The sequence below is a fragment of the Alligator sinensis genome, unplaced genomic scaffold (assembly GCF_000455745.1).
Source record: "Alligator sinensis unplaced genomic scaffold, ASM45574v1 scaffold385_1, whole genome shotgun sequence".
Taxonomy (NCBI): domain Eukaryota; kingdom Metazoa; phylum Chordata; order Crocodylia; family Alligatoridae; genus Alligator; species Alligator sinensis.
Window position 1 is genome coordinate 732,094 of NW_005842535.1, and position 13,347 is coordinate 745,440.

Here is a 13,347-nt window from a genome sequence, read left to right on the forward strand (position 1 = left end):
TTTCCCTTGCTAGGCTCCATGCCCTTTCCCAAACTCTGGGCTCCTTGAACCTCATTCGCTATGGGCACCTTGCCCCACTCTGGACCCCCTTGTTCCTGCCGACCTCCTTGCTGGGTTAGGCACTAAGATGTGGGGGCTAGAGTTATGAGGCACCTCTCCTCACCTTTCACTGGGCTGGTAAATGGCCTGGATACACTAGCTCTTTGCCTATTAATCAATTCATACTGCAGCCATACTTTACCTCTGTACTAGAAATGGGATTAGCTTGGAGATCCTCGTTTTATTGTGAGATGCCAAATACAAGAAGCATAACATTTTAACTAAGCATAAGTACCATTTTATGACCAAAATGCTATGTAGACAACCACATCTGGACACAAATGACTGGACAAGGAACATAATGCTATCCCCAAGTGTCTGTGAAGGAAAAGAAACAACTGCCAAGCTAGGTATCCTAATGAATGAAGCATTGAAATATAGATACATTCTTGATACAAAAAAGAAGCCTCTGAGCCTGTACACACAAACCTTTACCAAAGATCTCCAACATATGATTTGTTTTCCTTTAACATTCAAGCATAGCAATAAAGTGAGAGATTTGTTTTCTTATAGGTTTTCTTCCTTCCTGTTGTCCCAAATTCTTCTTGGAAGTTCTGTTCCACCCTCTGTAACTAGGGAAATCTCTTAAAGGCTAAGTAGAGTCAAGTCTTCTCTTTGTTGCCTTTTTTGCATATGAGAGATGACAGCTCCTTAGCATCACTGCTAAATCACATTGTGAAAATGTCAAGGAACTTCAGAAACATGTGAAGAATGTCCTCAGGACAGGAAAAATTAGTCAAAGTTGTAGTAAATAAAGGTCTTTATCCTTTTCTCTTTCAAAAGCACAGACTTATGGATCTGTGAATTTCCCCAGGACTGACTTTTTCTGACCTGTTCAACTTTAAAGGGAAACATTACTGGCTTTTCACTAAAAGGATGGAACCTGCAGCCAACTTCATCAACTGCAACTCCTACTAGAATAGTAGCAGCCAACAACTCCAGGGTAGAGCTGTTCCCAGAGAACAGCAGCAGAGCTCTGTGCAGAGTGAATCCAGAAAGGATTCCTTCTTAATCAGCTCTGAAAATTAACGTAAAAAACATAATATGCCCTTCCTAGCATTCAGCCATGTTCCAGAACTGACTCTCATGCCCTTTGGGCAGATTCCACCATTATCCCAAGACTTTCCTTTGGAAACAGAGGGCCTGACCAATTCTGCTAGTTTTTTTTCCAGTGCAACTCTACTGGCTGAATGTCAGTACTCCCAATTTGCACCTACATCAGAGACAGAAGACACAGGTAAAAAGTTTCAAATGCCAGAACACAACAGGACTAGATCAGCTTTTTACATATAATAATGTCTAAATGTCACAATGGTCTCTGCAGACTCTTAAATAACTGCTCTGAAGCCCTCACGGTAAGAGTACACAGTAAGAATACACATTACCATGTCCTTCCCCAACAGATTTCTGTAAAATTATGGGTTAAATAAATTTAAAGTTCAACCCACAAATAGTGAGATTTTCAGTCAAAGTAACCAACTCACTATTATAAAGTCTCATAACACAGGAGAACTAATTTCAGTGTCAAGCTATAGATACTACTCTAGCCAAAGAAATAAATGGTCTCAGATACAGATATCTGGAAGTGAAGGAAGGCTGGTAAACTCATTTCTTTGTCGATAAATGAATGAGCCTTAAGTGAATTTACCAGGTCCTGGAGAGCACTGTATAATTTTTAATTGATGCTCTTATTTACCACACTTTGATCCGACAAAGTGCTGGAAGAAACAATGAACCAGTACCATCTGAAAAGGGCTGAAGGTGGTGGCAGGAAAATCAAAGCTTGACTTCTACCCAAGGATCTCTGCAGTGGGTAGAGATTCCCACCCCTACCCCCCTACTCCAGGCCCAAAATGCCATTTAGTACTCTCAGTAAAATTAAGTTGCTGGCAAGAGGCACTGATGAGGTCTCACCTGGGGTACTATGATGTGATGAGTCTTGAGTACTGCGCTTCAAGAAAAATATGGACAAATTAGAAGAAGCCCAGCAGAGAACAAGAAACATGAACAGAGGTCTAGAAAATATGACATTAAAGGAAAAGTTAGAAGAACTTATTTAGTCTGGAGAAGAGAAGACTGAGGAGGTATTTAATAACAGTCTTCCAATTCAAAAAAAGCATGGTGCATGGTGTTTGACTATACTCTGTATGAATATATGGCCAGACAAAAAGTAATGGGCTTGAATTGCAAGAAGGAAAATTTAGGTTGGATATGAGAGTGGTTAAGCACTGTAGTAGGTTATCTAGAGAAACCGTGGAGTCTCCACCATTGGCTATTTTTGAAAGAATGTTAGAAAAGCACTTTGCTGGGCTAGTTTAGATAGGGATGATTTGACCTTGAGCAGAGGCTTGGACTAGCTCCTTTCTTGCTAAATCAAACCCTTTTGTAGTAATTCACATATAAAAGTGTAATAAGCAACTAGGTGGTCACACTGTCCTTAACAGAATTATGGGCATAAAGTCAACCAGATGCTTAAGTGGTTTTCTGAATCAGGTTCTTGATCAGGCACCTCAAGAGTTCTTCAGTCTTCTCCAGTCTTGAATAAATATAAAAAATAGCATCATCTGCAAGTTTTGCTGCTGCTCTTGTTCATTCCTTTGCCAGTTTATGATAAAAAATACCTTTCTTCACATTCAGCATACCCCAGAATAAATTAGACACCTTGGCTAGGGATAGAAGTTACAAATAAACCAGCTTAATCAGAAACTGGTTTAAACTTGTAACAGAACATAAGTTCAGTGCACATAAACCAGTTTCAAAATGACTGAAACTGGTTTAAGAAACCTGGTTGAATGTAGTATCATTCATAAATGATTTGAGTCCAACTGGTTTATGGAACTTATGTCTCCAACCCCTTCCTGTTTTAAGTTAAATCAAAGTCCTCCAGCATCCCAGCATGCTCTGCAGCCCTGGGCTGTTCTCTCTGCTCCAACGGAGCAGGGCAGGCCCCACCCCCAGCTGCCAGCAGGGACTTTTCCATCCCCAACAGCCAGGAGTAGGGTGGATTTCCCAGCCTCACCCCCTTTTTGGATAGGGAATCAACCCAGCTTCCAGCTGGAATGGGAGTGTAAAGCCTCTACTGCCAGCTTCCCCCTTGCACTGGGCACAGGGCAAGCATTCCCACACCACCCCCTCCCCCCACCCCCCTGCCTCAGCTAGCCCACAGGCCTAGGAGGGGGAGAGTGGTGCAGGGCCAAAGGGAAGTAGGCACTGGCTCCTGCCATGAAGGAGGGGATGAGGCACTGGGCTGCAGCTCCGTCCAGGAGGTGCTGGGCAGCTGATGTTCTGACCCCCTGAGCCATGCTCACTTACTCCTGGGATGGCATCAGGGGTCTAGCATGGGCGAGGGATGGGGAGAAGGCTGCTGTTTTTCCTCCCCACTCCCTTTTCACCTGGCTTGCCAGCTGGGGAACAAATGTCTCTGGGTGATTGGCCCAGCTCCTGGCTGCAGGGAAGCCCACAGTCCCCACCCAAGCTGGGAGACAGAGTGATCCCCTGGCCACACCCTCTCCCTGGCCAGTGGGCCAGCTGAGGAGGAAGGGGGGTGGGGAAAGGCCCCTATTATGGGCTTCCCAACCCCTGTGCTGGGCACAGCCTGGCTAGAGGTCCAAAGCCTGGCGGGGAGGGACATTCCCCCACCCCCCACTCCCTCCTCACCCAGCCTGCCAACTGAGCAGGGGGCATGGCTAGATGATCATCAGGCTGGCTCCCTGCTCAGGCAGGAGAATAAAGCCACCACCATGGGCTTCCCCACATCTAGGAGCTGGGATAATCCCTTAGCCATGCTCCTTGCCTGTTGGCAGGGTGGCTGAGGAAGGAATGGGAGGGAAAATGGCCCCTCTACCTGGCTTTGGACTCCCAGCCAAGCTGTGCCCAGCACAAGGGGGGAGAAGCCCACTGTGGGGCTGTCTATCCATTGAGGGGTCCCCCACCCCTGCATCTGGCACAGCCCACCTGGGGGACCAGAGCTGGGTGGGGGGCCAATCCCCCCCACTCCCTCCTCAGTCAGCCACTGGCCAAGGAGGGGGCATGGCCAGGTGATCACCCCAGCTCCTCACTCCGGGTCTCATGGTGGGGGAATAACCACCCTGCTGGGGGGTCTCCCCTTTCTTCTTCATGGGGGAGACCCTGGCTGGGGGGGGAGGGGATTTCCCCCCTGGCTCACTCCTTAGCCAGCCAGGACTGAGGAGGGGGCATGGACAGGGGGACCAGTTCTGGGCACAGGGCGAGAGAGAGAAACACCCCACTTGTGGCTTCCCTCCTCCCCCTTCCCCAGTGCTGGGGAGACCCGACCAGAAGTCTGGTAGGGGCGGTTCCCCCCATGCCCCCTCCTCAACAGACTGGAGGCTAAAAAGGGGGTGTGGCTGGGAAAATCACTTACCTCCCAGCTGTCTGCACTGGCCACAGGCTGGGAGATATGTTCTAGCACCCCCCAGCTCCTGGTGTGGGCCACTGTGGGGGTCTGGCTGCCTTTCACTTTTGAAAAGTGAACATCAGCTCACTTTCTTACTGGTTCAATCAAAGCAGTTAACAGGAATGACGAATAGGTCCAAGGAGGTGATACTTCCCCTCTATCGGGCACTGGTCAGACCGCAGTTGGAGTACTGCATGCAATTCTGTGTGCCACACTTCAAGAAGGATGCGGATAACCTGGAGAGGGTTCAGAGAAGGGCCACTCATATGGTTAAGGGCTTGCAGGCCAAGCCCTACGAGGAGAGACTAGAGAAACTGGACCTTTTCAGCCTCCGCAAGAGAAGGTTGAGAGGCGACCTTGTGGCTGGCTATAAGTTCATCAAGGGGGGACAGAAGAACAATCCAGGCCATCAAAACATGGTATATTTCTGTTCAAATGGAAACACCTTTAAACAAGGAGGTAGCTAACCAGGAAAGCTGGTATGCCCAAGTATCACCAGCTTTCCTGGTTCACTGGAATGGTGCTTTCCTGCTTGGTGGAATGGAAGCGGAAAGGGAGTCCTAGTGGACTCCAAGATGAACATGAGTCGGCAATGTGACGAAGCCATCAGAAAAGCAGGGGGTCGGACTCGATGATCTATTGAGGTCCCTTCCGACCCTAACATCTATGAATCTATGAATCTATGAACCTGCAAAGATTTAATCAATTCAGCCTCAGGCTTTTCAACTGTCTATCCCTAGGCCTTGGCTACCGATAGGCATGAACCCCCTCCCCCTCAGTACTTTACCGAAAGAGGAAGTGTGTCAGTTTGACCTGGCTTGCCCAACATCTGAATAGGTCATGTGCTTCAGGGCAGGTTTTTGGATTTCATCAGCTATTAGACAAAAGCACCAAAAAGCCATGATGAAGTGAGAAATCCATATAGACATTGGATGAGCTGGGTCAAAGTTATGTGATGCCTCTTCTGGGCATGACCTGGGCTTAGCGTGGGGGTGCACCAAACTGAAATTAAAGTATTGTTTTGTTTTTCATGTCTGTAAGCAGCCATTCTTTTTGAAAGCCAGAATGAAGAAAAAAAAGATATACCCTTGTAGTAAATAACTGAATAGAAGTAGCTAAGGAGCTGAACTGCTGTTGTTCTGTACCCTGCCAATTGTGTACAGACTTTACTTTTACTTCTGCCCAGTAATCAGTAGAAATTGCTCCTATCATATTTCTTATGTAGAATGCACACTAAAATTTCCAGCAGCTGGTCTGGGGGGAAATGTGTCCATTTTCTGCAAGAAAATACTATATTAACACAAACTAATGCTAGAGGATTTTAACAGCCCCCTTAGAGTCAAGCTATGTTCAAAACTGACCTTTTGTTTCTACTTGTTGTGGCCTTTCTACTCCCTGGCAATACTTTCTTTCTCACCCAATGATTTCTTAGCTACATTTATAGGATGCCCATTGGTCCTGTTTTATACCAAACTGTCCTTTTTTAAAACCGTTTGTCCTCTCTCTGTTCCTGAATGAGGAATGGACAGCAAAAAGTCCTGTTTTTCAGTTCATTGGTGGAAATACATGTCAGTCATTTGTCCTTATAGTTCTATTGGCTGTGCCTAGCAATATGGTGGTACACAGCCAGGAGGAGAGGGGTTTGGAGCCAGCCAGGAAGGGAAGAAGGGAGGGAGGTGGTGGTCCTACCCCTCACTGATGATTGGCTGAGGAAGTGGTGCCCCCATCACTCATCGCTGATTGGTCGAGGGTGTGGCAGAAGGCCCCCTCTGTTTCTCCCCAAAAACTCTGCTCTGTGACAATTTGGTTAGGATGGGACAATTTGGTTAGGATGTGTATCCTCCTTTGTGGAGGATACACATCTTACCCTATCTCTTTAGGTAACCTGAGCTTGATACATTCCTGAGGGAGTGGGGAAACCTATTCCCTCTGCTTACGTGACTGGCATCACATACCTGTGTGAGGGGCTTTCTCCCTGAGGAGCTAGGAACTGCTAGTCTGCCCAGCAACTAGTGATGCATTTCAAATTGGTTGGCTGACAACCAACAGGCGCTGGCCTCCATTGGACCAGGTAAATGAGGTCACAAGGGCTATATAAGTTAAGGACTGCCCAGGGGGAGGAGGCAGCAGCTATGAGGATGACTCAGAGAGAGAGAAGAGCTGGACCATCTGAAACTTGCTGTCTCTCTCAAAACTCATGATCAAGGAACTGCCTGCCTCCAGAGGGAATAGCCCCCTGCCTCTGGATGATACTTGTGAGTAAGCTACCTGAGATCTAACAAGATATATAGCTTGCAGTAACTCAGATGCGTGATCAAAGGCTACCCAGCCATGCCAGTTTGCTCTATGGGATTTCTCTGATATTGCTCTACCCTGTACCCTATTCCAACCCTACCCCTTGTAACCAATAAAGTTCTCCTTTGTACCTAGTGTGGGAGTGGGTCTAGATTATGCCTTGGGGTCCCCTTCATTCGGCTAAGGGAGACCATTACTTGTGCTTCTGACTGAGGGAAGCATCCCAAGTTCTTGAAGTGAATCAAGTACCCTCGAGGGCTACTAGGCCTGTGTTTCCCAGGGTGTGCAGAGCCAGAATCAAACCCAGCCCTGGGTGGCGGCAGTGGAACCCCCAGGCCAGTGGATGTGCTCCAGGAAGGGGGCTGGCCAGACGTGAGGTCCCCCCAGGGAGGCACTCAGAGCCTGGAAGGTGGGCAGGTGCAGTGAGGTAGGTGGCTCAACACAGGAACGCCCACTACTGGCCTGCCACAGAGGGGGCTCACCCCTCACCAAGGGGCCGTCCTATATTCTGGGGATGTGTCAGTGGCCACTAGGGGTGTGCAAAGTGGGCCCTATTCGATTTGCATTTGGATCACTGTCCCTGATTCAATTTGGCCGAATCCGAATCTGAAGATTCGATGCTGATTTGGACAATCAGTGATTCAGCCATAGACACACCTTTAAATGTTTTTTCTACATATCTTGAGGTACCAGCACAGCTTGTGAATGCTGCAGTGCTCAGGGACATGGAGCATCCTACAGGAGTGCAGGGGACCCTCCATGTGCTTGGCGACAAATCCAGAAGTGGACCAGAAGTACTTCTGGTCCACTTCTGGGTCCACCAGGGAACACGCAGGAGGGCTCCCTGTGCCCCGCCCCCTGCCCCCCCCAGCTCAGCAATTTGCCACGGGGATGCCAGGTGCCCCTCCAGAACCAGAAGGCGCCAGTTGCCAAGCCAGAGGGGAGGACCCCCCCCACCAGCCCACTGTGCTCCCACTTTCAGGTCTGCTACTGATCACACTGGGGAGTCCCCTGTGCTTCTGTTGGACACTCCACGCACCCCAGCATCACAGCATTCACAAGCCACCTGCTACCTAGAGGTATGTAGAAAAAGCACCTAAAGCTGTGTCTATGTCCAAATCACTGAATCATTCTGAATCTCTCCAAATTGATTTGGAGGGTTCCAATTCGATTCAGAGAGATTAAACAGTCCTCTGATTCAATCTGGATTCGGGGATTTGGCCACCGAATCTGGCCAAATCTCCACCGAATCAAATCAGGGACCGAAGCTAAGCAAAGCCCTAGTGGCCACCCTGTACATTTAGGAGCTTCTTCTGAGGGACAGTGAAAGAAGAAATACACCAATAGGCCCCTTTTCAGCCTTTTTTAATATAAGCTAAAAATATGAATCACTTAAAAATGACAGTATTTTTTTTTTCTTTACAGAAACAGGATGCTTTAACACTGGTTTTCTTTATCTACAGGTTTATATAATTCTATAATTAATTGGTATTTGCATATGTTTTCCCAAATTCCACATTACAATAATACTAAGATGTCTGAGCACCTCCAGAGGATGATCCTCTTTTTTTTTGTCAGAGCAGCAGCAGGAAGCACAAGAAGAGCTACTTATCCATGGGCTTTTGGGGTGGGCACAGGGCACTGGTCAGGAGGAGAAGAGTACTTCTTCAAAAAGGTGGCAGGCACCATGGCACCTTTAAAAAGATATCACAGAACCCCAAGGTTCTATAGCACCCCAGTTGAGAAACACTACCTTAGACTAAGATCTTGGGGTAGGTGAAGATCATCTCACCATTATCTGTTTGTACTGTGCCTACTCCATTGGGGCCCTGCCTCTCAACTGGAGACTTACACATTACCACAACAACAGTTACCATAAGCAGCACAAATTGATTTTGTCTTGGGTGTGAACATGTATTTTAACCACGAGTGCAAACTACTTTGTATTTTGCTTCTAAAAAAGACTGAACAAAGGAACAGAGGTGATGCAGTGGAAAGCACAGAGCCATTTGTGTCCTTCTGGCTCTTGATGATGTTTGTCCCTCTCAAATAAAGAACATAGTCTTCCCTCAAGCAAGGGAAAACATGGATTTCTAAATGGTCTTACCCTGAAAAAACAATGGGCAATGCTTGGATTACAGGAGAGAGGTTTGAGAATTTAAACTTGTTCAGTGGATACAAAATATTACTTGTGAAGTTTGCTCCAAATCCCTTCCCAACTCTCAAGCCTAAGCTCAGACAAAGACAAAATACAGTGGGAAAGAAATCCCAATGATCTGGGAGTGAATTGTATTTTCAGAAGATTTTCAATTAATGACCCATTTCTCAGTATAATTGGAGCCAGTGATGGGCCTGCTTCTCACTGGGCAAATCTACATGTGCTGTTAATGTGATATAGGCTTACCGCACAGTAAAATACCATGCAGTAAGCCTTCCCTGGGAGTGCATCTACACTTGCACCCTGTTCGTGCCAAATCTGCTCCCAACAGGTGCAGCATGGTACAGGGATGATCCTTGCTCTTTGCCCCTGCAGCTGCCAGGGGGAGCTCCAGGCTCCCCCAGGGTCTGATCTGGGGGATGGCAGAGGGCATGGGGGCCAGATCCAATGCTCAGAGCAACAACTGTCTCCTGGCCCTGTGCACATTGGGAGGGGTCCTGTTGTGCACAGGGCTGGAAGACAGCTGCTACTGCAGCTGGCAGAGCTCTCTTGGCCCTGTGCACATCAGGACACATAGCTGCCAGATAGCCCTGTGACCAGTGGGGCTTTTCCACCCAGCACAAGGCTCAACAGGAGCTGTCCCACTCCTGGGGCAGCTCCTGGCAAGCCCCTGGCTGGGCATTGAATCCTGTTGGGAGCCTGTGAGGAGCTGGGAGCCATACAGCACCAGGGCAGAGGGGGGCAGAGAATGACCCTGTCCCAGCAGTGCTCAGTTACCAACTCCTGGGAAATGAACAGTGCTGGGATGGGGAGGGGGGCACTCTACCAGTGCTGCTCAGCTCCCAGCTCCTGGGGGAGCCAAGTGCTGTGAAGCACCAGGATAGTGGGTGTGGAAGGAAGGGGGAAGAGAGCAACCCCATCCCATTGCTGATCAGCTTCCAGCTCCTGGGGGGAGCCAGGAGCTGAGCAACACCAGGACCAGGGACAGAGAACTCCTCCTTTATCTGTTGTCCCTGCTGGTGTGGCTGACTGGGAGCAAATTTGCATCTGGTCAACATCTACAGGAGCACTACTGCTCAGTAACTACTATGCAGTTAATTTAGCACCTGTATTTACAGGTACTAGCTTAGCTAACTGTGCAGTAGACTAATTTACTATGCAGTAAATGCCATGAATGTGTAGATATTTTACCGCAATGTAGTTTAGTTTACTGCACAGTAAGCATGTGCATCTACATGTGCACATGCTTACTGCACAGTAAACCTTGGTAAATGCTGGGATGCAAATGCAAGTAGCAAATTTACTTTTCATTAGTAATGATGTAGTAGTGCTCATGTAGACGCCTGACCAGAAGGAAATCTGCTCCTTGTCCAACCACCACCAGGGAGTGGGAGATTGCTCTCTGCCCCCAGGAACTGCCTGCTCCTGAGGCAGGCTCTGCTACTGGAGCCCAGGCAAGGGCTATGTCCCCCTGCCTTGGCAGGAGGGAGCTCCAAGTTCCCTGCTCCAAGATCATAATCAGGGAGCAGGACCTGGAAGATTCTTATCTCATCATGGAGTTGGTTCTGGGAGCTCCCTGCTGGCAGGGGCTGGGGAGCCCGTTCCCTGCTTAGCTCCATGAACAGGGAGCTGGGCAAGGACTGGGGACCTTGTTTCCTGGAGCTGGGTGGGATAGAAGCTCACCAGCTTGATTCATAGATTGTAAGGTGCTGGAAGGGACCTCACAAGATCATTGGGTCCAACACCCTGCACTAGGCAGGGAAGACAACTAGGGTCAGGTGACCCCAGTGTGGTGACCATCCTGTTTCCTCTTGAAGATTTCCAGGGTAGGTGAGTGCACCACCTCTGGAAGGAGTTTATTCCACAGTCTGGACACCCTGACTGTGAAGAAGTTTTTTCCTAGTGTTAAGCCTGAAACAGTCTTCCAGGAGTTTGTGGTCATTATTCCTGATTTTCCCCAAGGGTACCCTGTTGAGCAGTTGTTTGTCAAGCCCTTGATGTATTCCCCTGATGTAGCGGTAAGCTGCTACCAAGTCCCGTCTCAGCCTATTCTTTTTTAGGTTGATGAGGTCCAAGTCCCTCAGCCTTTCCTTGTCTGGCTTAACTTGCAAGTCTCTGATCATATGGGTGGATCTTCTCTGGACTCTCTCAAGCAAAGACAGAGTTCCAGAGAACTATTCCTCACCCAGCTCTACACTCATAGAGCTGAGCATGGAACAAGCTCCCTGGCCTCTGCCCCACAATCCTGGACCAGGGGCTGGGAACTGCCCTGGTCATGGGCAGGGTCCAGTCCCATGCTCCAATTGGGTGATTGAGGCATGGGGACTGGAAAGAGCTGCAGGGGTGTGGTAGGTCCTAGGCCCCTACCCCAATACACCAGTAGATGTGGCAGAGGGATGGGACCTGCCCCTTCCTTACAGCTCTTTCCAAGTCCCCTGTCCCTGATCAGGAAGCTGGGATCAGTAGATCCCTGCTGCCTGGGCAGGGGGACATTGTACCTAGCCCAGCAGCAGGCAACCCCTGGGGGCAGGGTGTAATGTCCCAGTCTTGGCCAGGAGACAGCTGTCTTATGGCCCAGTCCTCCCTGCCAGCCCCTGGGCTAGCACCTGGGGGAGCCTAGAGCTCCCCTCAGTGGTGGCAGAGGCCAACTGCAGGGCCCCAAAATGAGGGAGCAGTTTGCTGCCATTAGCTTCACTGAATGTGTAGACACCTGCCTGGAAATATTTACTTGAGTAAACTGATCCTGGATCAAATGTATGTGTAGATGCACCCCCTGTCTACATGAGACACTACGTTGCTGTAGAGATGAGCTACGGTGATGTAACATCGCAGGCACAATCCTCGATGAGCTACCTCATTATAGCACATCACTACAGCAATGCAGCTGTTAAAAATAACTGTGCCACCATGACTGCACAGTAACAGCTGTTACTGTGCCATCCTTTAGTACTTCTTAAAGCAAGTACTAAATGATGGTGCAGTAACAACTATGCCATGGGGGGCACATGTAGACATGCCCACTGATGCTTTACTCTGCAGTAGATTAGTCTACTGTGTAGTAAAGCACCTTGTCTAGAGGTGCCCACTAGTACACATGAAAATATCCTATTGTCTACTACTCTTAGCAGAGAATTTGATGACGAGAAAAACAGCAGCATAATTACAACTAATAGCTCTCCAGAGGTGATTTGTGTTCATTGATTACAAGCTAAAGCTGTTCTTGTGTATTCATTAATGTTTGTGAGGCTGTGTTACTACAGATGAGTGCCACAAAACAGCCAATGAGGAAATCAATTCTGTGTTTGGTGTTGGGTTTGCAGGGCAGCAGAATAATAAGGCTGGGGTGCACCCTGAATAGTAAAAATAAAAATAAATATTGAACCACTGTTTCTTTCCATGAACACTGTAAATTCTGTCCAGTTAATAAAACAAGAGCTCTAAGGGAAAAAAGTATAATGTGATCAGACAATGAGATGTTATCATACTGCATAAGCACAGAGGCAGAGGTAAAACTAGAAAGACATCCTTAATGCAGCTGTTTGCCAACTTTTTAGAGATTGATTTGGCATTCTTTAAAATGTAGCTGTTTGCACCTAATATTATTTGTCTGCTTCCTTTTTTAATATTATTTGCCTGTTTCCCTTGTAAAGGATGGTATTGCAACTGCTTGTAACAGTTAATAGATGTTTTTTATCTTTAAGGATGATATTTTCCAGAGCAGCAGCTTAACTGGGGGAGGGGGTGAGTGGGGCACCAGCCCTGGGTGCCAATTTATAGGAGGCATCAATATATCCCCCTCCCTCCAGGAGTGAATGGGGTACCAGGAGCAGCTCCTGGACAGCCCGTGTTGATGGACTGCTGCACTAGTGTACCTGTTGTAGCAAAAACCCTAGTGGGGGGGGGTGTATTTAAAAAGGCATTCCCTCCCCTTCCCCAACCATTTCTGACTTTTTCTCTCCCTCTCTATTTCCTATAGATAAGTATAAGTGAGCTAAGACATAGGATAAGCTTCAGCATTTTATTTTGGTAGCAAGTTGTATTTCTTTTGTTTTTTCTCCTTCTTTATATTGTATAAGTATTATGTTTATATTGATTGTTACTGTTCTATATTACTGTTTTACTGATACTATATGATTTAGGCCTACATACGTAAGTTAACATAAGTCATGTCAAGTTTCCATTTTGTTTGTCAAGTCTCCATCTTGTCCCTATGCCCTGTTGTGTACCCTATGACTCAAACCTACCCCTCCTATGTAACTTGGTTCCTGAATGAATGGGGATGAATGAGGGTGCTTGAGAGATAATGGCAGTAGGTCTAAACATAGCTCCTTCTGAATGACCGAACCATCAAAACCAATACCTGGACCAATGACCCAGCCAT

General features: G+C 47.7%; 1 protein-coding gene across 1 annotated transcript in view; it reads right to left on the reverse strand.

Moving 5' to 3' along the window:
* Positions 1-13,347, reverse strand: part of LOC102386778 (homeobox protein PKNOX2) — an 836,464-nt gene that overhangs the window by 708,962 nt on the left and 114,155 nt on the right. The gene's annotated exons all lie outside the window — the stretch shown is intronic.